This window comes from Malaclemys terrapin, chromosome 2, assembly GCF_027887155.1.
Source record: "Malaclemys terrapin pileata isolate rMalTer1 chromosome 2, rMalTer1.hap1, whole genome shotgun sequence".
Classification (NCBI taxonomy): Eukaryota; Metazoa; Chordata; order Testudines; family Emydidae; genus Malaclemys; species Malaclemys terrapin.
Genome location: NC_071506.1, coordinates 285,025,992 through 285,052,780, shown reverse-complemented (window position 1 = coordinate 285,052,780; position 26,789 = coordinate 285,025,992). Strand labels below are relative to the sequence as shown.

Sequence of the window (26,789 nt, the reverse complement as noted above, 5' to 3'; positions counted from 1 at the left end):
CAACTGATCTAAAGTAGCTGAACTTGACAGGCCTTGCCCCCATCTCCGACACCCCTTGCACCCTGCATTGCCCTCTAATAGCCCCGTCCCTTCTCTTGATCCCTGCCAAGCTCAAATACAGAGCCTAGCTCACGCTCCTCCTCTCTTAGACCCTCCCCTTACATGACCCTCCCCTACCTCTGACAGACTGCTCACTGTGCCCTTCCCCAGCTCCTGGAGGAATCCTGGCTCCTCAGAACAACCTGGGAATGGCTGGTTCCAACCTCTGTGTGGGGTGCGTGGTTTTCCGTCGAAGCATCACTGAGAGCCAGCGCTTCTGGATTTCACAGGATGAGGCTATGGCTCCCCAAGCTGGGCCAGCTGCAGGCTGCGTTGCTGTGGACAGATCCCAGACATTGGAAGACAGAGGGGGAGGAAACCCCTGCTCATTTCCAGTTCAGAGATCCCCATCGAAGACGGGCCACGAGGGGAGGAGAGAACGAAGGGCAGAAAGTGAAGCTGCCACTGTGGGGAAGGCACTCCTGTAAAACCCAGTCCAGTTCCCAGATCTCCTCCACATTTCCAGGTGTGACTTTGGAGAGGTCACTTCATCACCTTCATTCCCTGTCTGTAAAAGGGGGGCAGTAGACCCCCCCACAAGCAGGAGGAGGGAGGACAGTCCCATTGTCTGTGAGGGGCTTGGTCACTCTGGGCACGGATTGTGCCAGAGTGAGGGAAGGGACCCAGAGTTTGCTCCCTAGAGCCAGGGGAGGAGGATGGGATCAGAAGGTCAGCCAAGGGGGATGGGTCAGGAACTGCTCCAACAGACGGGGCATAGGGATTGGGTCAGTGCCAGGGACTTGGTACCTTCCTTCAGCAAATGGCTTCCCTCTTGTCATCAGCAGTCTGTATAATATCTGACTCCTTCCTAGTGTCCTCGAGGGGCTCCCTTCATTCTTCTTGAATGTAATGGAGTTGTTGACCCAGGTCAATAGCTGGGAAGTTCGGAGAGGCCATTAGTAGTGTGGCATGAAATCAGTGGGAAATCTATAGTTAGCAAAACAAAGGTGTCATTGGCCTTTGGAAATTTGGAGCTGATCTGTCCTCTCAGCCGAAGGTACTCGTGCACAGAGGGATGAAGCACGCCATCTTGGTCAGGTGATCTATGAGAGTCAGTTCCATCATGTGGCCATTTGAATGAGTGAAATTCCTGGCAATGGCTGCCATGGATGGAGCAGGGTCTCCAGAGGCCTGAGATGCCAAGAAGTTAGGTGCGTGGTGCCTTGGTGAAAGCGCAGAAGTCACGCGAGTCAAGCTAAGTCTGAATTTCGGCCCACGTCTGGCAACACCAAATAAAGCAGGCCCTGGTACTCAAAGTAGATGTGTCTACTTCCACGATGAATGCTGTGCATCAGAATAGATGCAGCGGTGAAGGCAATTCTGGGCTGTTTGCGGGCTTGTTGGAACTTGGATGACCAAACCATTGCGGCCATTTTGTGGAGGAGAGCTCTCGTGGGGGTTACTGGCTCTGAGAACCCTGGGCTGACGCAGCAGTAAAGCTGGTGAAGTCTAGGAAGCGCTGCTCTTCTTGAGGACTTCAAACTTTGTCCCATTTATGAATGGCTTCCACCTTATTTGCATCAATCGTAACACCTTCTGGGGAGAGGATGTACCCCAAAAACTCTGTGGAGAATTGGCTGGAGGTACGCTTTTCCAATTCTGTGTTGAGACCACACTGCCGAAACATCTCCAGGTTCGGATGAGGTGTGTGTACTGCTCTGGGTTTTCCAAATAGAGGAGTATGTCACCTGAATGGATGACACTGTCCCCAAATACATCACTGATGAAGGGTTGCAAGGTCAGGGGACTGTTAGTTAGCTCCAATGGCATATCAGACAGTTAAAATGTCCATAGTGTGTTTTGAAATCTGTCTTCCATTTGTCCCTTGCCCAAATGAGTGTTAGATTGGAAATCCTCGCAGATGAAGTTTGATGAAAACCTTTGCCGATTTCCTGTGAGCCAACAATTGTGAGATTCACAGCAGGGGGTAATGGCCTGGACTTGGACACTGGCTCTGGTTCTCTTTCTGCTTTGTTTATTCATAGATTCATAGATTCTAGGACTGGAAGGGACTTAAAACAAAATAGACACCGGAAGTATTAAAGTGCTTGATTTACAGATCCTCAAGCTAGTCCAGTTTATACCATCTCAGGATCTAGCTCCACCAGTCCTGATTACAAGAGATGTACATGTTTTGCAGGAGACCAGGTGAGGTTACGTTTGTGTCCAGATGTGTTTTGTATTGGCTGAGTTGGCCACTGCACTTGCTTTTCCTGTTTTGTTGTGGATTGTGTTTCTACTCATCTGTAGATCTGTGTTTCTACTCATCTAAAGCTGGCACAGATGTCTTTTAGGTCTTCAAAGTCTAAAGACAATGAATAACGTATGGGCGGCACAGGAAACTGCAGTGGAAGAAACCTAAACTAGGACGGGGATATACAGAGGAGGGTAAGGGAGTCAGGCATAAGGATGTTCCCATGGCTGAGGGGTTAATCCTAGATTTGGTAGACCCAGATTCAAGTACTTGTTCTGTCAAAGACTTCCTGAGTTATCTTCACAACTTGCTTTATCCCATTGTGCCTCAGCCCCCCATTAGTGGAATGGGGACAGTCATAATTCCTGACCTCACAGGGGTGTAGTGAGGTTAAATACATGCAAGGTTGTGAGGTGGGCAATTGTCATGCTACTGAGGAGTATGTGAAGGCAATGGATCAGTACATCGAACTTTCCAAAATTCCTTTGAAAAGCCCAGATTAGCTGCTTCAAACAGCAACTCCCAGGGTGGCCTGAATGCACTGGCTTTTAGCTAGGGTTTAAACAGAAAGCATCCCTGGACGTGGGCAGAGGTTGGCTTATTAGTTAATGTAAACACTTTATTATTACAAGATCACCTCCGGTTTAATTTGCTGGTCGTTCTGCAGTCCAATAGGCTCTTAGTTATCCAACACTGGGTAATGTGATGTGTCATTGCACAGTGAGTTAAATCCAGGCAGAAGCACGGCCATTTCTTACACTGCCTCATCTGGGAAGTTGTGACAACGTGGATGAACTGGGTATGGCTTTTGAGTTAAAAATCCATCTTTTCCCTATAATGGTTTGTGCGCATGCTAGCTCTGATCTTCAGACTGATTGGAACAAGGGGGCTCTCCAGTAGCTAGATATCTGGCTTCCTTTAATTGCAAACGTGAAAACCGGAGAGAAAAGAAGGAGGACGGGTTTGTAACTATTTGGACCATTGCATCTATCATATTCCACTATTGCATGCTAGGTTGCTGTGTGAGCACACTGAGCACTGATCCCATGGCAGGGCTGGTCCTACATTCTCCACTGGCAACTGTTAGAGGAAGTGTTCGAAGTATGCGCAGACCAACAAAAGCATTTGGAAAGAGGCTGGTCATCTTATTTGTGCACATATATTCCAGAACAGCCTTTGGGGTAGATCCTGCTGAAATGTAACTTGAAAGGGCTTTCAGTTTGGGGTCTCTTATGGGATTATCCCGTGACTCGTAATCAAAATGTCTTCTTCTTTGGTGACTCTTGTATTTTTTGATGGGTGGTAAAATAGCTTTGGTGTGAAGTTTCTCTGCCAACTTCTGTGCACTCTTCAGAACGTTTTGAAATCCCTCATCTGACCGGTAAGACTGTAGGTATGACTTTGCTTTGTCCAGTTGTTCCATTGCTCCAGTTATATCAAGGTCAACACCTTAAAGTCTCTTGCTTACAACATTTATTTCAAACAGTATGTCATGCCACAACACTAAGCCACACAGAAATTTGAAGTTATTTATGTTTCTGGTGATTCCATTTCCCTCTGCCACTGTTCTCCCACGAACAGTTCCTGTCATAGTATTATCCTCGATAATGGCAACTATGGCATCAAACTCAGGCATCAGCTTCACAATTTTAAGGAATTTCTATTGTTTGGCACATGCAGCTGATCTGAAGTGCAACGCAGTGCTAGGATTTGGGTAGCAAGCATTCTCACAAAGGCAATGAGGCTTTTCAGAACATTTTGCCAGTAAAGAGACTCGGATGCAATCTTCTCTTGATGCTGATCATCTATGGTGGCCTTTAAACTTAGTCTCATCTCAAGTTCTTTCCATCTATGGAATACTCTCTGGTGAATTGCTGTCGTCTCATGGCATGCCAGATTTCTAGCCAGATTTTTCCAGTCCTTTGTTCCTGTAGAACCCAATGTGGCTGGAACATTAGCCTGGAAGAGGTTGCAACAAAAACAGTATGCAACGTTCTGGGTTTTTCAGTACATACGCCATGGCCTCTCCACTTTGTCACCATTGGGGATTTCACATCAGGAATGTGTTGGATGGAAACGTCTATTTTCATTCTCTTTGGAGGACATGAAGTTTTTTACTTGCTGTGGCCCATGCAGTACAAGGAAGTCCCTCAGGCTACTGCTCAAGTGGGTCCACAGTCCTGGATCATCTAGACTTAAGGAACTAAACTCAGCAGCAGCTGTTTCTTGCACCTCCACCACACTCTTCTCTGATCTACACTTTTCTTCAGGAATGTGCCTGGTTACACCCATTTGAGATGGAGATATGGATGCTGCAGTAGCTGCCAGGTCACCTGCACTCTGACTAACTGGAAGATCAGGCATCTCCTCACCACTCCCATCCTCACTGGGGCCGGAAGGCTCACCGTGAACATTTGTGTCTGTGTATCTCAGGAGAGCTCCTTCCTGCTTAGGTAGAAAAGCTTCCTTTGCTTTCTTTCTTTTTCTGAATGCTGCCCCAGAGGGGCGTTTTCGTCTTTCACTCATGACTGCTGTTCTGTGCCAGCTAGAGTGGCTCTCAACACTCAATTGAAGGGGACAAATAAGCAGGCTGGTAGCAGGGCCTGAGTGAGGGAAGAAATCAGCCTCTTAAGGGCCTAACTGGCTCCTACTATTTCAGTTGACCACCTGTTCTCCTCAAGTTGGTTCAGGAAAGCAGCAGGAAACAGGAAGCTCCCTGACAAGCTGATGTTAATCAGTCCAGGCTCCTGCAGGTGCTAGACAGGTGCATAAGAGGCTCCTCCTCCTTTCTCTCCCTGCAACTCCTGTTACTTTCCGTTATTCTCCTCTCACCTTTTCTCCTGACTGCCTGCACGGTGCAACCTAGGGCGCCAAGATTTGGGGGCGCCGCTGCCAATCAAGACGCTTGCTGCAGATCGCAGACTGTAGGAAGGGAGGACGTGTATGGTAAGAACCACGCTCCCAGTGAATTGCTCTCCTGCCCTTTAGAAAGCCAGCGAAGGCCTTTGCGTGTGACTCGATACAGATAGGTACATTGACACAGTAATGGCTCTTTTCCCTTGTAGCCCCTGCTGGGGCCAAGCTGTGCTGTCCGTGCGGTACAGCCGGGGCTGGCTTGCATGGCATGCTCCGACAGCGGGCGGGCTGCAGGATTTGCAGGCAGAGGAGGCTCTGCTCCCTGGGGAGAGATGGGAGGGATGGCCCCTTCCTCCAGCCCAGCACGCCACCATCTCTGTGCATCTGGAGCAGGGAGAATACATATGCACCAGCAGCAGACACCATTTTCTACACTCTGGGGCCTAGTGGTGCCCCCCCACAGTCTGTCACCTGAGGCGGCCACCTCAGTTCGCCTCATGGCAAGGCCAGCCCTGTCCTGTGGGCACGGAGAACCTAACTCCCATTGAGGTCAGCCAGGGAGGCTGGATGTGCACATTACAGGAAATAGACAGTCAGGACAGCAGAATCCACTGAAAAAACCGCGTATTGCCAATTGCAACCCAGGCTGTCACTGGGTGGCTCTTTGTCCTGCCTCTCTTGGCTAGCGCGTGAGCAGAGCTTGGTGAGACAGCTGCTGCGGCTGTGGCAGCCATCGAAGCGCCTTTCCCGTCGTCTCTCTTCTGGCTGTGGATGCTCGACTGCAGCCGCTCCACAGAGGTCCCAGCCTCACTCTCTAATGTCCATCTCCCCGTGCTTGCATGGCGCTTCATGGACCATTGAGTAGCCTCATGACAACATCCCAGTTGTGGACACAGGCACCAGCCACCGATTCCCCAAGCCAAAGTCCCCTTCGCAATCCAGGGAAACAGCCGGGGTTGTCTGGAGCGCAGGGTTTGGCCCATGGTGACTGCAGACACTGCACCGGCTGCACAGCGACTCCTGGGATCCCTCTAGCCCATCAGCACTCGGCTCTCCCGCATTCTGCTGAGCGGCTGAGATCTGGGGGAACAGAAACCCTTTGTTAGAGATGGAAAAATCTCCTCACAGGAACACTCTGTCAGTGGCTGCCAGAGGCCTTCCCTGTGAAACCCAAATGCGCAGCCCCTCGGATTCCCACAGGGGAGATCTCAGCTCATTCCCTTGTCACCCGTGGCTGCAGTCTCTGATAGTGGGAATGGAGAGGGTTTTTTTACCAATGGTCCCTTCTACAGTGCCCATAATGGGAGGAGGTTTGGCCTTGTGATGTGAAGCCCGGGTCTGAGAATCAGGGCTCCTGGGTTCAGCAGCTCTGGAAGGGGGCGCGGTCTAATGGCTGGAGCTGGATTGGTTGACACTGAGTGAGAGGGGCTTGTGCTGAAGGAGCCTGGTTCAATCCCCACCATTTCCTGTGATGTTTACATGTGGCCATGAATGTACTTACCTATCAGTGTAGGTTGTTTAGCCTATTCCAGGACACATGTGTTACATCTGCTGCTGGCCATCCCTCAGATGTAGGTCCTTCATCCACTCAAGGACATGGTATATCAAGGTCAATCCAGCAACTCCCATCTGGTCTTCACCTCCTAATGGATGGCGAACTTTAACCTGACCAGAGAAAGACAGGGTGGTGTTCTTCAGGAGAATCTCCTGGAGCTCCCGTCTCCCCTGCTCCACCTCACAGCCCGGCACTCTAAGGGTTTTCCAGAGATACCACTAATCTCGGATAAACAAAGCAGCTGAGATGAGGTCAGTGTGGGTGGATTTACTGCGCAGTCTGGTTCTAATGGAAGAACAGATTTCTCCCCTGCTCTAGGGAGATTCCCATAGGAAAAGTCTCTGATGGTGGGGATGGGGGCAATGCAAACCCCTCAACCCCTAGAATGGCAGGAAATCAGGACTCGAGGAGTTAAGTGGTGTCCCTGTCCTGCTGGAGGGAGCGGATCTGGAGAGCAGAAAGAGCACTAGTGGCATTGTAGGAAAGACAGTGACTTCTACCTGTGAAGGTGGCTGAAGCTTCTTGCAGACATTAGAGTCCAGGATCCTTACACCTCCTTTGGGGATCCTTTTCCTAGGAATAAAATAAGGACAACACCATACAGAGAATGACGTTTGAATCCCAGGTCTGGGATCCAGGGAAAAGGGATGATCTCAGCCAGGCTACGTACCAGGAACCTGATTTTTGTCCCAAGAGCCACAATTACCCAGATGAGGTTTTCTTCCCTATTTGCTTTCAGATTATTTACTCATAGTATTCATTTGTGTGCTTTGCCGTGCTTCCACTCTCTGCATCTGTTCATTGGTTTAAGTAACATCCTTTCAGTTTTTGCTTCTGTTTCCTCTTATTACAGTGTAGTAGCTGCTTAGCACTTTTAAAAAAAATCAATTAGAAATAAAATCCTGATCCTACATTGAAGAGGAAGGTTTCTGAGAATTTGGCTGCAGAACTTTAGTGTCTGCATATTTCATTCACTATTATTTATTCGGGTGCAGGTCTGATGCAATCTGCCCACCCAAGAATGCCCATATGAAGCATGGGGTGCCCTTCGAATACCTGTTAAAAAAGAAGAAAAAAGTAGATTAAAAGTTGGGGAAATCAACCAATGCATCAGCACTTCTCTGCATCATTGAAGCACCAGTCATGGGAGTGAAACAGGTTCAAAATCCCCATCGTTTTTTCCCACTAGACAGCCATCCAAAAAGAAAAAGGCCTTCAGCCAATTATTTCCTTACCCTCTGAAGGGGTGAAATTCAGTCCTGTGCGGACAGCCAGGGCAAGCTCTGTGCATCACAGCGGGTTTAAGTGGCACTTCACTGCACAGGGGCTGTGAGATTTCAGTGGTAGAGTTTTCCTCCTGGATTGGAACAGCCGGCTGGAATCCTGCGAGGTACAGAGCAGAGAGAGGTTTGGGCCACAACGTTCACCTCAGAGGCTGAGCTTCTGCAGATTTTTGGGATGTTCCCATCTGAGGAGGATGCTTTTGGCCAGCCCCAGTTCAGAGCTTTCAGTCACCTCAACCGGTGATTCTCTGGCACAACTGATCTAAAGTAGCTGAACTTGACAGGCCTTGCCCCCATCTCCGACACCCCTTGCACCTCGCATTGCCCTCTAATAGCCCCTGTCCCTTCTCTTGATCCCTGCCAAGCTCAAATACAGAGCCTAGCTCACGCTCCTCCTCTCTTAGACCCTCCCCTTACACGATCCTCCCCTACCTCTGACAGACTGCTCACTGTGCCCTTCCCCAGCTCCTGGAGAAATCCTGGCTCCTCAGAACAACCTGGGAGTGGGCGGTTCCTACCTCTGTGTGGGGTGCGTGGGTTTCCGTCGAAGCATCACTGAGAGCCAGCACGTCTGGATTTCACAGGGTGAGGCGATGGCTCCCCAAGCTGGGCCAGCTGCAGGCTGCGTTGCTGGGGACAGATCCCAGACATTGGAAGACAGAGGGGGAGGAAGCCCCTGCTCATTCCCAGTTCCAAGATCCCCATCAAAGACGGGCCACGAGGGGAGGAGAGAACGAAGGGCAGAAAGTGAAGCTGCCTCTGTGGGGAGGGCACTCCTGTATAACCCAGTCCAGTTCCCAGATCTCCTCCACATTGCCAGGTGTGACTTTGGAGAGGTCACTTCATCACCTTCATTCCCTGTCTGTAAAAGGGGGGTAGTAGACCCCCCCACAAGCAGGAGGAGGGAGGACAGTCCCATTGTCTGTGAGGGGCTTGGTCACTCTGGGCACGGATTGTGCCAGAGTGAGGGAAGGGACCCAGAGTTTGCTCCCTAGAGCCAGGGGAGGAGGATGGGATCAGAAGGTCAGCCAAGGGGGATGGGTCAGGAACTGCTCCAACAGACGGGGCATAGGGATTGGGTCAGTGCCAGGGACTTGGTACCTCCCTTCAGCAAATGGCTTCCCTCTTGTCATCAGCAGTCTGTATAATATCTGACTCCTTCCTAGTGTCCTCGAGGGGCTCCCTTCATTCTTCTTGAATGTAATGGAGTTGTTGACCCAGGTCAATAGCTGGGAAGTTCGGAGAGGCCATTAGTAGTGTGGCATGAAATCAGTGGGAAATCTATAGTTAGCAAAACAAAGGTGTCATTGGCCTTTGGAAATTTGGAGCTGATCTGTCCTCTCAGCCGAAGGTACTCGTGCACAGAGGGATGAAGCACGCCATCTTGGTCAGGTGATCTATGAGAGTCAGTTCCATCATGTGGCTATTTGAATGAGTGAAATTCCTGGCAATGGCTGCCATGGATGGAGCAGGGTCTCCAGAGGCCTGAGATGCCAAGAAGTTAGGTGCGTGGTGCCTTGGTGAAAGCGCAGAAGTCACGCGAGTCAAGCTAAGTCTGAATTTCGGCCCACGTCTGGCAACACCAAATAAAGCAGGCCCTGGTACTCAAAGTAGATGTGTCTACTTCCACGATGAATGCTGTGCGTCAGAATAGATGCAGCGGTGAAGGCAATTCTGGGCTGTTTGCGGGCTTGTTGGAACTTGGATGACCAAACCATTGCGGCCATTTTGTGGAGGAGAGCTCTCGTGGGGGTTACTGGCTCTGAGAACCCTGGGCCGACGCAGCAGTAAAGCTGGTGAAGTCTAGGAAGCGCTGCTCTTCTTGAGGACTTCAAACTTTGTCCCATTTATGAATGGCTTCCACCTTATTTGCATCAATCGTAACACCTTCTGGGGAGAGGATGTACCCCAAAAACTCTGTGGAGAATTGGCTGGAGGTACGCTTTTCCAATTCTGTGTTGAGACCACACTGCCGAAACATCTCCAGGTTCGGATGAGGTGTGTGTACTGCTCTGGGTTTTCCAAATAGAGGAGTATGTCACCTGAATGGATGACACTGTCCCCAAATACATCACTGATGAAGGGTTGCAAGGTCAGGGGACTGTTAGTTAGCTCCAATGGCATATCAGACAGTTAAAATGTCCATAGTGTGTTTTGAAATCTGTCTTCCATTTGTCCCTTGCCCAAATGAGTGTTAGATTGGAAATCCTCGCAGATGAAGTTTGATGAAAACCTTTGCCGATTTCCTGTGAGCCAACAATTGTGAGATTCACAGCAGGGGGTAATGGCCTGGACTTGGACACTGGCTCTGGTTCTCTTTCTGCTTTGTTTATTCATAGATTCATAGATTCTAGGACTGGAAGGGACTTAAAACAAAATAGACACCGGAAGTATTAAAGTGCTTGATTTACAGATCCTCAAGCTAGTCCAGTTTATACCATCTCAGGATCTAGCTCCACCAGTCCTGATTACAAGAGATGTACATGTTTTGCAGGAGACCAGGTGAGGTTACGTTTGTGTCCAGATGTGTTTTGTATTGGCTGAGTTGGCCACTGCACTTGCTTTTCCTGTTTTGTTGTGGATTGTGTTTCTACTCATCTGTAGATCTGTGTTTCTACTCATCTAAAGCTGGCACAGATGTCTTTTAGGTCTTCAAAGTCTAAAGACAATGAATAACGTATGGGCGGCACAGGAAACTGCAGTGGAAGAAACCTAAACTAGGACGGGGATATACAGAGGAGGGTAAGGGAGTCAGGCATAAGGATGTTCCCATGGCTGAGGGGTTAATCCTAGATTTGGTAGACCCAGATTCAAGTACTTGTTCTGTCAAAGACTTCCTGAGTTATCTTCACAACTTGCTTTATCCCATTGTGCCTCAGTCCCCCATTAGTGGAATGGGGACAGTCATAATTCCCAACCTCACAGGGGTGTAGTGAGGCTAAATACATGCAAGGTTGTGAGGTGGGCAATTGTCATGCTACTGAGGAGTATGTGAAGGCAATGGATCAGTACATCGAACTTTCCAAAATTCCTTTGAAAAGCCCAGATTAGCTGCTTCAAACAGCAACTCCCAGGGTGGCCTGAATGCACTGGCTTTTAGCTAGGGTTTAAACAGAAAGCATCCCTGGACGTGGGCAGAGGTTGGCTTATTAGTTAATATAAACACTTTATTATTACAAGATCACCTCCGGTTTAATTTGCTGGTCGTTCTGCAGTCCAATAGGCCCTTAGTTATCCAACACTGGGTAATGTGATGTGTCATTGCACAGTGAGTTAAATCCAGGCAGAAGCACGGCCATTTCTTACACTGCCTCATCTGGGAAGTTGTGACAACGTGGCTGAACTGGGTATGGCTTTTGAGTTAAAAATCCATCTTTTCCCTATAATGGTTTGTGCTCATGCTAGCTCTGATCTTCAGACTGACTGGAACAAGGGGGCTCTCCAGTAGCTAGATATCTGGCTTCCTTTAATTGCAAACGTGAAAACCGCAGAGAAAAGAAGGAGGACGGGTTTGTAACTATTTGGACCATTGCATCTATCATATTCCACTATTGCATGCTAGGTTGCTGTGTGAGCACACTGAGCACTGATCCCATGGCAGGGCTGGTCCTACATTCTCCACTGGCAACTGTTAGAGGAAGTGTTCGAAGTATGCGCAGACCAACAAAAGCATTTGGAAAGAGGCTGGTCATCTTATTTGTGCACATATATTCCAGAACAGCCTTTGGGGTAGATCCTGCTGAAATGTAACTTGAAAGGGCTTTCAGTTTGGGGTCTCTTATGGGATTATCCCATGACTCGTAATCAAAATGTCTTCTTCTTTGGTGACTCTTGTATTTTTTGATGGGTGGTAAAATAGCTTTGGTGTGAAGTTCCTCTGCCAACTTCTGTGCACTCTTCAGAACGTTTTGAAATCCCTCATCTGACCGGTAAGACTGTAGGTATGACTTTGCTTTGTCCAGTTGTTCCATTGCTCCAGTTATATCAAGGTCAACACCTTAAAGTCTCTTGCTTACAACATTTATTTCAAACAGTATGTCATGCCACAACACTAAGCCACACAGAAATTTGAAGTTATTTATGTTTCTGGTGATTCCATTTCCCTCTGCCACTGTTCTCCCACGAACAGTTCCTGTCATAGTATTATCCTCGATAATGGCAACTATGGCATCAAACTCAGCCATCAGCTCCACAATTTTAAGGCATTTCTATTGTTTCGCACATGCAGCTGTTCTGAAGTGCCACGCAGTGCTAGGATTTGGGTAGCAAGCATTCTCACAAAGGCAATGAGCCTTTTCAGAACATTTTGCCAGTAAAGATACTCGGATGCAATCTTCTCTTGATGCTAATCATCTATGGTGGCCTTTAAACTTAGTCTCATCTCAAGTTCTTTCCACCTATGGAATACTCTCTGGTGAATTGCTGTCGTCTCATGGCATGCCAGATTTCTAGCCAGATTTTTCCAGTCCTTTGTTCCTGTAGAACCCAATGTGGCTGGAACATTAGCCTGGAAGAGTTTGCAACAAAACCAGTATGCAACATTCTGGGTTTTTCAGTACATACGCCATGGCCTCTCCACTTTGTCACCATTGGGGATTTCACATCAGGAATGTGTTGGATGGAAACGTCTATTTCCATTCTCTTTGGAGGACAGGAAGTTTTTTACTTGGTGTGGCGCATGCAGTACATGGAAGTCCCTCAGGCTACTGCTCAAGTGGGTCCACAGTCCTGGATCATCCAGACTTAAGGAACTAAACTCAGCAGCAGCTGTTTCTTGTGCCTCCACCACACTCTTCCCTGATCTACACTTTTCTTCAGGAATGTGCCTGGTTACACCCATTTGAGATGGAGATATGGATGCTGCAGTAGCTGCCAGGTCACCTGCACTCTGACTAACTGGAAGATCAGGCATCTCCTCACCACTCCCATCCTCACTGGGGCCGGAAGGCTCACCGTGAACATGTGTGTCTGTGTATCTCAGGAGAGCTCCTTCCTGCTTAGGTAGAAAAGCTTCCTTTGCTTTCTTTCTTTTTCTGAATGCTGCCCCAGAGGGGCGTTTTCTTCTTTCACTCCTAACTGCTGTTCTGTGCCAGCTATAGTGGCTCTCAACACTCAATGGAAGGGGACAAATAAGCAGGCTGGTAGCAGGGTCTGAGTGAGGGAAGAAATCAGCCTCTTAAGGGCCTAACTGGCTCCTACTATTTCAGTTGACCACCTGTTCTCCTCAAGTGGGTTCAGGGAAGCAGCAGGAAACAGGAAGCTCCCTGACAAGCTGATGTTAATCAGTCCAGGCTCCTGCAGGTGCTAGAGAGGTGCATAAGAGGCTCCTCCTCCTCTCTCTCCCTGCAACTCCTGTTACTTTCCGTTATTCTCCTCTCACCTTTTCTCCTGACTGCCTGCACGGTGCAACCTAGGGTGCCAAGATTTGGGGGCGCCGCTGCCAATCAAGACGCTGGCTGCAGATCGCAGACTGTAGGAACGGAGGACGTGTATGGTAAGAATCACGCTCCCAGTGAATTGCTCTCCTGCCCTTTAGAAAGCCAGCGAAGGCCTTTGCTTGTGAATCGATACAAATAGGTACATTGACACAGTAATGGCTCCTTTCCCTTGTAGCTCCCTGCTGGGGCTGAGCTGTGCTGTCCGTGCGGTGCAGCCGGGGCCGGCTTGCATGGCATGCTCCGACAGCGGGCGGGCTGCAGGATTTGCAGGCAGAGGAGGATCTGCTCCCTGGGGTGAGATGGGAGGGATGGCCTCTTCCTCCAGCCTAGCACGCCACCATCTCTGTGCATCTGGAGCAGGGAGAATACATATGCACCAGCACCAGACACCATTTTCTACACTCTGGGTCCTAGTGGTGCCCCCCCACAGTCTGTCACCTGAGGTGGCCACCTCAGTTCGCCTCATGGCAAGGCCAGCCCTGTCCTGTGGGCACGGAGAACCTAACTCCCATTGAGGTCAGCCAGGGAGGCTGGATGTGCACATTACAGGAAATAGACAGTCAGGACAGCAGAATCCACTGAAAAAACCGCGTATTGCCAATTGCAACCCAGGCTGTCACTGGGTGGCTCTTTGTCCTGCCTCTCTTGGCTAGCGCGTGAGCAGAGCTTGGTGAGACAGCTGCTGCGGCTGTGGCAGCATCTCAGCGCCTTTCCCGTCGTCTCTCTTCTGGCTGTGGATGCTCGACTGCAGCAAGTCCACAGAGGTCCCAGCCTCCCTCTCTAATGTCCATTCTCCCCTTGCCCGCATGGCGCTTCATGGACCATTGAGTAGCCTCATGACAACATCCCCGTTGTGGACACAGGCACCAGCCACCGATTCCCCAAGCCAAAGTCCCCTTCGCAATCCAGGGAAACAGCCGGGGTTGTCTGGAGCGCAGGGTTTGGCCCATGGTGACTGCAGACACTGCACCGGCTGCACAGCGACTCCTGGGATCCCTCTAGCCCATCAGCACTCGGCTCTCCCGCATTCTGCTGAGCGGCTGAGATCTGGGGGAACAGAAACCCTTTGTTAGAGATGGAAAAATCTCCTCACAGGAACACTCTGTCAGTGGCTGCCAGAGGCCTTCCCTGTGAAACCCAAATGCGCAGCCCCTCGGATTCCCACAGGGGAGATCTCAGCTCATTCACTTGTCACCCGTGGCTGCAGTCTCTGATAGGGGGAATGAAGAGAGTTTTTTTGGCAATGGTCCCTTCTACAGTGCCCATAATGGGAGGAGGTTTGGCCTTGTGATGTGCGGCCCGGGTCTGAGAATCAGGGCTCCTGGGTTCAGCAGCTCTGGAAGGGGGCGCGGTCTAAAGGCTGGAGCTGGATTGGTTGACACTGAGTGAGAGGGGCTTGTGCTGAAGGACCCTGGTTCAAACCCCACCATTTCCTGTGATGTTTACATGTGGCCATGAATGTACTTACCTATCAGTGTAGGTTGTTTAGCCTATTCCTGGACACATGTGTGACATCTGCTGCTGGCCATCCCTGAGATGTAGGTCCTTCATCCACTCAAGGACATGGTATATCAAGGTCAATCCAGCAGCTCCCATCTGGTCTTCACCTCCTAATGGATGGCGAACTTTAACCTGACCAGAGAAAGACAGGGTGGTGTTCTTCAGGAGAATCTCCTGGAGCTCCCGTCTCCCCTGCTCCACCTCACACCCCGGCACTCTAAGGGTTTTCCAAAGATACCACTAATCTCGGATAAACAAAGCAGCTGAGATGAGGTCAGTGTGGGTGGATTTACTGAGCAGTCTGGTTCTAATGGAAGAATAGATTTCTCCCCTGCTCTAGGGAGATTCCCATAGAAAAAGTCTCTGATGGTGGGGGTGGGGGCAATGCAAACCCCTCAACCCCTAGAATGGCAGGAAATCAGGACTCGGGGAGTGAATCGGTGTCTCTGTCCTGCTGGAGGGAGCAGATCTGGAGAGCAGAAAGAGCACTAGTGGCATTGTAGGAAAGACAGTGACTTCTACCTTTGAAGGTGGCTGAAGCTTCTTGCAGACATTAGAGTCCAGGATCCTTACACCTCCTTTGGGGATCCTTTTCCTAGGAATAAAATAAGGACAACACCATACAGAGAATGACGTTTGAATCCCAGGTCTGGGATCCAGGGAAAAGGGATGATCTCAGCCAGGCTACGTACCAGGAACCTGATTTTTGTCCCAAGAGCCACAATTACCCAGATGAGGTTTTCTTCCCCATTTGCTTTCAGGTTATTTACTCATAGTATTCATCGGTGTGCTTTGCCATGCTGCCACTCTCTGCATCTGTTCATTGGTTTAAGTAACAGCCTTTCAGTTTTTGCTTCTGTTTCCTCTTATTACAGTGTAGTAGCTGCTTAGCACTTTTAAAAAAAATCAATTAGAAATAAAATCCTGATCCTACATTGAAGAGGAAGGTTTCTGAGAATTTGGCTGCAGAACTTTAGTGTCTGCATATTTCATTCACTATTATTTATTCGGGTGCAGGTCTGATGCAATCTGCCCACCCAAGAATGCCCATATGAAGCATGGGGTGCCCTTCGAATACCTGTTAAAAAAGAAGAAAAAAGTAGATTAAAAGTTGGGGAAATCAACCAATGCATCAGCACTTCTCTGCATCATTGAAGCACCAGTCATGGGAGTGAAACAGGTTCAAAATCCCCATCGTTTTTTCCCACTAGACAGCCATCCAAAAAGAAAAAGGCCTTCAGCCAATTATTTCCTTACACTCTGAAGGGGTGAAATTCAGTCCTGTGCGGACAGCCAGGGCAAGCTCTGTGTATCACAGCGGGTTTAAGTGGCACTTCACTGCACAGGGGCTGTGAGATTTCAGTGGTAGAGTTTTCATCCTGGATTGGAACAGCCGGCTGGAATCCTGTGAGGTACAGAGCAGAGAGAGGTTTGGGCCACAATGTTCACCTCAGAGGCTGAGCTTCTGCAGATTTTTGGGATGTTCCCATCTGAGGAGGATGCTTTTGGCCAGCCCCAGTTCAGAGCTTTCAGTCACCTCAACCGGTGATTCTCTGGCACAACTGATCTAAAGTAGCTGAACTTGACAGGCCTTGCCCCCATCTCCGACACCCCTTGCACCTCGTATTGCCCTCTAATAGCCCCTGTCCCTTCTCTTGATCCCTGCCAAGCTCAAATACAGAGCCTAGCTCACACTCCTCCTCTCTTAGACCCTCCCCTTACATGACCCTCCCCTACCTCTGACAGACTGCTCACTGTGCCCTTCCCCAGCTCCTGGAGGAATCCTGGCTCCTCAGAACAACCTGGGAATGGCTGGTTCCTACCTCTGTGTGGGGTGCGTGGGTTTCCGTCGAAGCATCACTGAGAGCCAGCACGTCTGGATTTCACAGGGTGAGGCGATGGCTCCCCAAGCTGGCCAGCTGCAGGCTGCATTGCTGGGGACAGATCCCAGACATTGGAAGACAGAGGGGGAGGAAGCCCCTGCTCATTTCCAGTTCAGAGATCCCCATCGAAGACGGGCCACGAGGGGAGGAGAGAACGAAGGGCAGAAAGTGAAGCTGCCTCTGTGGGGAGGTCACTCCTGTAAAACCCAGTCCAGTTCCCAGATCTCCTCCACATTGCCAGGTGTGACTTTGGAGAGGTCACTTCATCACCTTCATTCCCTGTCTGTAAAATGGGGGTAGTAGACCCCCCCACAAGCAGGAGGAGGGAGGACAGTTCCATTGTCTGTGAGGGACTCGGTCCCTCTGGGCACGGATTGTGCCAGAGTGAGGGAAGGGACCCAGAGTTTGCTCCCTAGAGCCAGGGGACGAGGATGGGATCAGAAGGTCAGCCAAGGGAGATGGGTCAGGAACTGCTCCAACAGACGGGGCATAGGGATTGGGTCAGTGCCAGGGACTTGGTACCTCCCTTCAGCAAATGGCTTCCCTCTTGTCATCAGCAGTCTGTATAATATCTGATTCCTTCCTAGTGTCCTCGAGGGGCTCCCTTCATTCTTCTTGAATGTAATGGATTTGTTGACCCAGGTCAATAGCTGGGAAGTTCGGAGAGGCCATTAGTAGTGTGGCATGAAATCAGTGGGAAATCTAGAGATAGCAAAACAAAGGTGTCATTGGCCTTTGGAAATTTGGAGCTGATCTGTCCTCTCAGCCGAAGGTACTCGTGCACAGAGGGATGAAGCACGCCATCTTGGTCAGGTGATCTATGAGAGTCAGTTCCATCATGTGGCCATTTGAATGAGTGAAATTCCTGGCAATGGTGCCATGGATGGAGCAGGGTCTCCAGAGGCCTGAGATGCTAAGACGTTAGGTGCATGGTGCCTTGGTGAAAGCGCAGAATCACGTGAGTCAAGCTAAGTCTGAATTTTGGCCCACGTCTGGCAACACCAAATAAAGCAGGCCCTGGTACTCAAAGTAGATGTGTCTACTTCCACGATGAATGCTGTGCGTCAGAATAGATGCAGTGGTGAAGGCAATTCTGGGCTGTTTGCGGGCTTGATGGAACTTGGATGACCAAACGAATGCGGCCATTTTGTGGAGGAGAGCTCTCGTGGGGGTTACTGGCTCTGAGAACCCTGGGCCGACGCAGCAGTAAAGCTGGTGAAGTCTAGGAAGCTCCTGCTCTTCTTGAGGACTTCAAACTTTGTCCCATTTATGAATGGCTTCCACCTTATTTGCATCAATCGGAACACCTTCTGGGGAGAGGATGTACCCCAAAAACTCTGTGGAGAGTTGGCTGGAGGTATGCTTTTCCAATTCTGTGTTGAGACCACACTGCCGAAACATCTCCAGGTTCGGATGAGGTGTGTGTACTGCTCTGGGTTTTCCAAAAAGAGGAGTATGTCACCTGAATAGATGACACTGTCCCCAAATACATCACTGATGAAGGGTTGCAAGGTCAGGGGACTCTTAGTTAGCTCCAATGGCATATCAGACAGTTAAAATGTCCATAGTGTGTTTTGAAATCTGTCTTCCATTTGTCCCTTGCCCAAATGAGTGTTAGATTGGAAATCCTCGCAGATGATGTTAGATGAAAAGCTTTGCCGATTTCCTGTGAGCCAACAATTGTGAGATTCACAGCAGGGGGTAATGGCCTGGACTTGGACAGTGGCTCTGGTTCTGTTTCTGCTTTTTTATTCATAGATTCATAGATTCTAGGACTGGAAGGGACCTCGAGAGGTCATCGAGTCCAGTCCCTGCCAGCATGGCAGGACCAAATACTGTCTAGACCATCCCTGATAGACATTTATCTAACCTACTCTTAAATGTCTCCAGAGATGGAGATTCCACAACCTCCCTAGGCAATTTATTCCAGTGTTTAACCACCCTGACAGTTAGGAACTTTTTCCTAATGTCCAACCTAGACCTCCCGTGCTGCAGTTTAAACCCATTGCTTCTTGTTCTATCTTTAGAGGCTAAGGTGAACAAGTTTTCTCCCTCCTCCTTATGACACCCTTTTAAATACCTGAAAACAGCTATCATGTCCCCTCTCAGTCTTCTCTTTTCCAAACTAAACAAACCCAATTCTTTCAACCTTCCTTCACAGGTCATGTTCTCAAGACCTTTAATCGTTCTTGTTGCTCTTCTCTGGACCCTTTCCAATTTCTCCACATCTTTTTTAAAATGCGGTGCCCAGAACTGGACACAATACTCCAGCTGAGGCCTAACCAGAGCAGAGTAGAGCGGAAGAATGACTTCTCGTGTCTTGCTCACAACACACCTGTTAATACATCCCAGAATCATGTTTGCTTTTTTTGCAACAGCATCACACTGTTGACTCATATTTAGGTTGTGGTCCACTATAACCTCTAGATCCCTTTCTGCCGTACTCCTTCCTAGACAGTCTCTTCCCATTCTGTATGTGTGAAACTGATTTTTTTCTTCCTAAGTGGAGCACTTTGCATTTGTCTTTGTTAAACTTCATCCTGTTTAACTCAGACCATTTCTCCAATTTGTCCAGATCATTTTGAATTATGACCCTGTCCTCCAAAGCAGTTGCAATCCCTCCCAGTTTGGTATCATCCACAAACTTAATAAGCGTACTTTCTATGCCAATATCTAAGTCGTTGATGAAGATATTGAACAGAGCCGGTCCCAAAACAGACCCCTGCGGTACCCCACTCGTTTTGCCTTTCCAGCAGGATTGGGAACCATTAATAACAACTCTCTGAGTACGGTTATCCAGCCAGTTATGCACCCACCTTATAGTAGCCCCATCTAAATTGTATTTGCCTAGTTTATCCATAAGAATATCATGTGAGACCGTATCAAATGCCTTACTAAAGTCTAGGTATACCACATCCACAGCTTCACCCTTATCCACAAGGCTCGTTATCCTATCAAAGAAACTATCAGATTGGTTTGACACGATTTGTTCTTTACAAATCCATGCTGGCTGTTCCCTATCACCTTACCACCTTCCAAGTGTTGGCAGATGATTTCTTTAATTACTTGCTCCATTATCTTCCCTGGCACAGAAGTTAAACTAACTGGTCTGTAGTTTCCTGGCTTGTTTTTATTTCCCTTTTTATAGATGGGCCCTATATTTGCCCTTTTCCAGTCTTCTGGAATCTCTCCCACCTCCCATGATTTTCCAAAGATAATAGCTAGAGGCTCAGATACCTCCTCTATTAGCTCCTTGAGTATTCTAGGATGCATTTCATCAGGCCCTCCTGACTTGCAGGCATCTAACTTTTCTACATGATTTTTAACTTGTTCTTTTTTTATTTTATCTGCTAAACCTACCCCCTTCCCATTAGCATTCACTATGTTAGGCATTTCTTCAGTCTTCTCGGTGAAGACCGAAACAAAGAAGTCATTAAGCATCTCTGCCATTTCCAAGTTTCCTGTTACTGTTTCTCCCTCTTCACTGAGCAGTGGGCCTACCCTGTCTTTGGTCTTCCTCTTGCTTCTAATGTATTGATAAAAAGTCTTCTTGTTTCCCTTTATTCCTGTAGCTAGTTTGAGCTCATTTTGTGCCTTTGCCTTTCTAATCTTGCCCCTGCATTCCTGTGTTGTTTGCCTATATTCATCCTTTGTAATCTGGCCTAGTTTCCATTTTTCATATGACTCCTTTTTATTTTTTAGATCATGCAAGATCTCGTGGTTAAGCCAAGGTGGTCTTTTGCCACATTTTCTATCTTTCCTAACCAGAGGAATAGCTTGCTTTTGGGCCCTTAATAGTGTCCCTTTGAAAAACTGCCAACTCTCCTCAGTTGTTTTTCCCCTCAGTCTTGATTCCCATGGAACCTTACCTATCAGCTCTCTGAGCTTACCAAAATCTGCCTTCCTGAAATCCATTGTCTCTATTTTGCTGTTCTCCCTTCTACCCTTCCTTAGAATTGCAAACTCTATGATTTCATGATCACTTTCACCCAGGCTGCCTTCTACTTTCAAATTCTCAATGAGTTCCTCCCTATTTGTTAAAATCAATTCTAGAACAGCTTCCCCCCAGTAGCTTTTTCAACCTTCTGAAATAAAAAGTTGTCTGCAATGCAGTCCAAGAATTTGTTGGATAGTCTGTGCTCCGCTGTGTTATTTTCCCAAAATATATCTGGATAGTTGAAGTCCCCCATCACCACCAAATCTTGGGCTTTGGATGATTTTGTTAGTTGCTTAAAAAAAAAAAAATGTTGATGGACTCTGATCTCGGTTTTGATCCTGGTGTGTCCCTGGACCTAGATTCTAGCACCACTCTTAGCCATTAGAAAATGTAGGGTTCCTTTAATCAACCTCCGTCCCTGGACCTACTACACCATTCTTGACTCGGACACCCATCAGCACTATAAGGGCCCTACCGCCAATCAAACCCCAACCACCACCCCTTGACTCCTTAAGCCCCACGCCTTGACCCGTGGTCCCTCCCACCTGTCACTGGAAGTCTTGCCCCATGGGGGTGTTACTTTTGGGGTCAAGGTGGCCACATGACCAGAAGCAAGGTGTGTCATGTGACCCCTCTAAGAACTGCTCCCACCACTCTCTACCAATCAGGATGGGTTTCTTCCCAAAAGGAGTGCCCCGAGGGGAGATTTGACCAATCAGGGTGCCTTCTGGGGTGGGTTGACCTCTCTGGAAGTGGGCCGTGTGACCCCTCTAAGAACTCCTCCCGCCACTCTCTACCAATCAGGATGGGTTTCGTCCCGAAAGGACCATCCCAAGAGGAGATTTGACCAATCAGGGTGAGTTCTGGGGCAGGGCGACCCGTCCAGAAGTGGGCCGTGTGACCCCACTAAGAACTCCTCCCAAGGCCCTCTGCCAATCAAAGTGCAGCACCATTACCCCATAAGTCCCAGTGCCAGACAGAGAAGGCCATCTCTTACCAAGGACATGTATTTTAGAAATCGTGGAAAGGCTGATGAGTGGAAACGTGGACTCCTTCACTACCCCCGTGAGAACTTTGGACTTTGTTTTAGCCCCGAGGTCTCTCTTTGTCCACCTCCTCAGAGGTGGAATACGATCACGGCTTGGGGAATCACTGGCGGACAAGGTGAACGGAAAAGACGTCTCACAGGTAAATGAATGATTAAGAAGCGACAGTCGAGGAGGATGTGTAATGGGTTAGGAACTGGGGGTTGTGTAAATCTAAAAACAAGCAGTGGGGTGCTTACACTGAATCTTTTCTGAAAATCTCTCAACAGCTCGACGATGCCTTTCTAGAGGTCCTGGAGGCCCTGGAACAGCGTTGCATCAAGCAGCGAAGATGAACCGGGCCCACCTTGTCTTTGCTCAACGCCGATACAAATTGTTGAAGAGGACTCTGAGGATGACGGCTATGAGTAGTTTAGGAGGAGGCTTGGCATAGAATTAACTGAGCCAGTGCCTCCCCGTGAGCATAAAAAAGTCATGCAAACTATTGTACGCGTTGCTGTTTATGCTGTCCTTAAACACTGCCTTAGGAAAAAGCTTTGTGAAGATTGCGAGGGCTGTGTCATAGATGCGCCAGCCCAACGGCACCGTGACTCTGTGACTTGGACTTCAGTGGCGATAAACTGCAAGCTCCAGGACCTATGTGCTGAGCTGTGTTTGGAAAGCTTATTAAACACTGGTATTGCCATAGGTTATGCTATGCAATGTCTGTGCCTAACCCAAGAACATTTAGCGCCGGGGTGACCTTGATAAAAGCTGTGCAATTCAGTGGAGACCCTGACCGTGTTTTAAAGAAAATAATCAAACCGGAAGATGTCCGCAATTTTTCCACTACAGCTGTAAGCAGGCATCTTCTGCTTTGGTTATTTTCTTTAAAACACGGTCAGGGTCTCCACTAAATTGCACAGCATTTATCCAATTATGGCAATAATGTGAACAAGGACATGTATATTACTAATTGTGGTTTTTTTTGCTATAAAAGCTGTTGAAAAATCTGTATTCGGGGGGGACTGCCAGTTCGCTGGTACCCCCCTTGCATGCTCGTAATAAAGGGGCCTCGGGCGATTCTGATCCAAACACAACGCGTGGTCGTTTTTCCACGACACAGCGTTACATTGACCGTCTAGTCTGCACAAAAAGTTACAGAACCCTGCTTAAGAAAAAGACTATTTGTAAGAAATCTAAAAGAATTAAGTTAGAGAATGGTGAGGGGACAAACATGCGATATAAAACTTGGTAGCTGTAAATTGAAAAGAAAAAAAACCTATTGAAAAGAGCTTTGTGACTATCTGTGTTTCTGTCAGAAGGCCTTTGGCCCTTAAGTGAGCTAAACGTTTTAATGAAGCATATTGGTTTGTTTTCAAGGAGCTGTATGTCTTTTAAATAAAAAATCAATTGTTTGTGAGAGCCTAGCTCTTGTGGGGTTTTTGTGTAAAAGTGTCCCATTGACAGCAAAAAGCTGAAATGTATGTTGTGGGAGGGGGAAAAAAATCCTAAAAAAATGTGCTTACAATAAAACAAACGGGACTTGTTCAGACACGTGTTTGAGTACAATAGAGTTGAACTGAATGGGTTTAACTACACCCTCCCCCCCGCACGGAATAGGCAGGGTGACTGCGGTTACTTACCCTTGTTGCCATAGGGTTAAATTTGATGGGGGTGCACCCAAAGTAAGGGGGGTGGGGGTGGGGGTGGATGGTGAGTTCTGATTAATATGGAATGAAATAAAAGCTCAGGAATTCGCAGATGCGACTGGACAGTTCAAATATAACCCCTGGAGTTGGCAGAACGCTATTGGACAGGTTAAATATGACCCAGGAGTTGGTGGAACGCTATTGGACAGGTTAAATATGACCCAGGAGTTGGTGGAACACTATTGGACGGTTTAAATATGGCCCTGGAGTTGGTTGATTGCTCTGGGTCATTCTTTCTAGAAAACACCCCCACCCCAAGCTTTAAGCATAAAAGAAACATGTTTAACAAAAAAACCCCAAGCCCCAAGACATTTAATGATCTCTGCAAAGGGCCCCCCATTTGAAAATGGGCACTGTTCAATACTGTAAGAAGGCCCTACAGAAAAATTTATTTTAACTTACAGAAAAAAAAAAAATCCCTGTTTTGCAGACAACTTGGTTCCCCCAGCCAGGGCCGGTTCCAGGCACCAGCTTGCCAAGCAGGTGCTTGGGGTGGCCACTCCGGAGAGAGGCGGCAGGTCCAGATATTTGGCGGACGGTCCCTCACTTCCGCTCACTTGGGGGGTGGCAAAAACCCTGGAGCCGGCCCTGCCCCACCCCGGATCACAAAAGGGTGTGCTATGGGAGAGGTGACTAAAGTTCTTTAGGATCTATTCTTTCAGAGCTGTGGTGATTAAATTAACCGGCTAGCTCCTATGTTGACGTCTGTTTGAAACAATGGGCTAAGATGCTATAAAAAGCTCAGGTATGTTGGAGACTGTCCTTTTCAACAGAAACTTTCTTGAATGGCTGCTGGACTGCAAAAAGAGGTAAGGCTTGCTGTCTTTAACTCTGAAATGCCACTCTTTGCCCATGCTGTCTTAGTAAAATAATGGTGTCTATCTTCATTGCAGTGTGATCTGGTTAGCATGGAACCAGTAACTTTAAGCTGCACTTCACCACCAGGCCAAGGTAAAAACCATTTTAACTAGAGTTGTGCTTAATATTGTTTTAAAAAACTTTAGGTATTACGCAGGTTGTATAGGGATTTGGTGGTAATACTAACTAAAATTTGTTCTTCTTCTTTAACCTGAAGGCCCAAATACACATGGGGGGGAACAGAACAAGCATATGCTTGCAATACTTTATCCCATAGTGAAAGGTAACTTTTTTGCAATTGTAGGGTTACCATACGTCCGGTTTTTCCCGGACATGTCCAGCTTTTCGGCAATCAAACCCCCGTCCGGGGGGAATTGCCAAAAAGCCGAACATGTCCGGGAAAATGCCGGCCGGGCACTTCCCCTCCCGCGGCTGCTCTGCTCCTCCCCTGACTCTTCGGCTCTGTTTAAGAGCTGAGCTGCCGAGCGCTATGGGCTTCAGGCAGCCCCCTTGCCTCCGGACCCCAGACGCCGGCCGGGCACATCCCCTCCTGGGCTCCGGCGGCGCAGGGTCCGGAGGCATGGGGGCTGTCCGAAGCCGGTAGTGCTTGGGCAGCCCGGCTCTTAAACAGAGCCGAAGAGTCAGGGGAGGAGCAGAGCCTCCGGCCACGGCGGACGGGGCGGAATTAGGGCGGGGAAGGGGCGGAGTTGGGGCGGGGCTTGGGGTGGGAAATGGGCGGGGCCAGGACCCCGTGGAGGGTCCTCTTTTTTTATTTGTTAAATATGGTAACCCTAGCAATTGGCTTTTAAATGCATGCGGGGAGGGGGGTTATTGAAAAGTATATGGCTGCAAACTTGGTTTGGTGTGTTTATAAAGCTGCTGGTTTGTGTGTGAGAGGGGTCTGTGCAAGGCATAGGAGTAGGTTATTAAAAAGTACTTGGTTTGTTTCAAACTAACAAGGTTTTTTACTGTGCAAAATATGTTTTTAAATGGATTTTAAAAGCAGTTTAGTTTTTTATTCTGCAAAATGAGATGTATTTTTTAAAAAAATAGTTTTGGGTTTTTTGTGGCTTGTTTGTTTTGTTTTGTTTTGTTTTTTAAGTGGTGGAAATAAACTCAAAGCCTGTGTTTGTTGTACAGCCTGAAATGGATTATTTGTTTTAAAGCTGTGACTTTTTAAATAGAAAAACACCGTAATGAATATTTTATTTTTTAAGTTTACAAAACGGTTTCATGAGTTTTATAATAATGTTGTTTGCCCCGCAGTACGGTCAAAACATGAGAGATCCTTACACCAGAGGAAAAACAAGTTCAAAAGAAAAAGGAAAGAGAGAGCTGCAAAGGAAAATTCATCAGCATCAGTGATTGATGGATGGATGAAGCCCAGTAAATACATTTTGCTTACTGGTTTGGTTGTTCTGTGAGATTTTGTATTTTAAGTAAATACATAGATGTGGGTGAGAAAGATGGTAAAGTTCAGTTTTGTAAAATGTTTTTTTTTTTTGTCCTCCCCGAGGTATTGCAACAACACAATCACAACACCAGTTCCTTAGCGGCCACCGACACACCAAACCCTGAGGAAACTGAGAGTGAAAACGCCCACATTCACAAACCCACAGCACGCACCCTAGTGGCTCTGAATGTGCGCAGAACCACACACATTCACAAACCCAGAGCATGCACCCTAGGGGCTCTGAATGTGCCCAGAACCACATACATTCACAAACCCAGAGCACGCACTCTAGGGGCTCTGAATGTGCCCAGAACCACATACATTCACAAACCCAGAGCACGCACTCTAGGGGCTCTGAATGTGCGCAGAACCACACACATTCACAAACCCAGAGCACGCAGTCTAGGGGCTCTGAATGTGCGCAGAACCACATACATTCACAAACCCAGAGCACGCACTCTGGGGGCTCTGAATGTGCGCAGAACCACACACATTCACAAACCCAGAGCACGCACCCTAGGGGCTCTGAATGTGCGCAGAACCACACACATTCACAAACCCAGAGCACGCACCGTAGGGGCTCTGAATGTGCGCAGAACCACACACATTCACAAACCCAGAGCACGCACTCTAGGGGCTCTGAATGTGCCCAGAACCACATACATTCACAAACCCAGAGCATGCACCCTAGGGGCTCTGAATGTGCGCAGAACCACACACATTCACAAACCCAGAGCACGCACTCTGGGGGCTCTGAATGTGCGCAGAACCACACACATTCACAAACCCAGAGCACGCACTCTAGGGGGTGTGAATAAAAAACGAAGGATTGAAAACTCCTGCGATGCTGGAGTTTGTCAGGGAAAAAAGAGTCGCACGATTAACCTAAACATAAAGGACCTGGTTCTGTTCAAAAACCCCAGGGATAAATTACAAATCGCTACGCTCGCTTGGCAAATGTACCCCGGCAAAACTCAATTCTTTCTAGAAGCTTTT

The 26,789-nt window shown here is 48.3% G+C and overlaps 1 long non-coding RNA gene across 2 annotated transcripts; it reads left to right on the top strand.

Annotated features, from left to right (window-relative positions):
• The first annotated feature begins 5,163 nt into the window (after positions 1-5,163).
• LOC128830977 (uncharacterized) lies at positions 5,164-25,737 on the top strand. 2 transcript variants are annotated; one of them, XR_008443719.1, is made up of 3 exons: positions 5,164-5,239; positions 24,376-24,433; positions 25,607-25,737. It is a non-coding gene; the product is annotated as an uncharacterized LOC128830977 (long non-coding RNA). The 2 variants fall into 2 exon arrangements; XR_008443718.1 differs by lacking the exon at positions 5,164-5,239 and adding an exon at positions 13,299-13,481.
• The last annotated feature ends 1,052 nt before the right edge of the window (positions 25,738-26,789 follow it).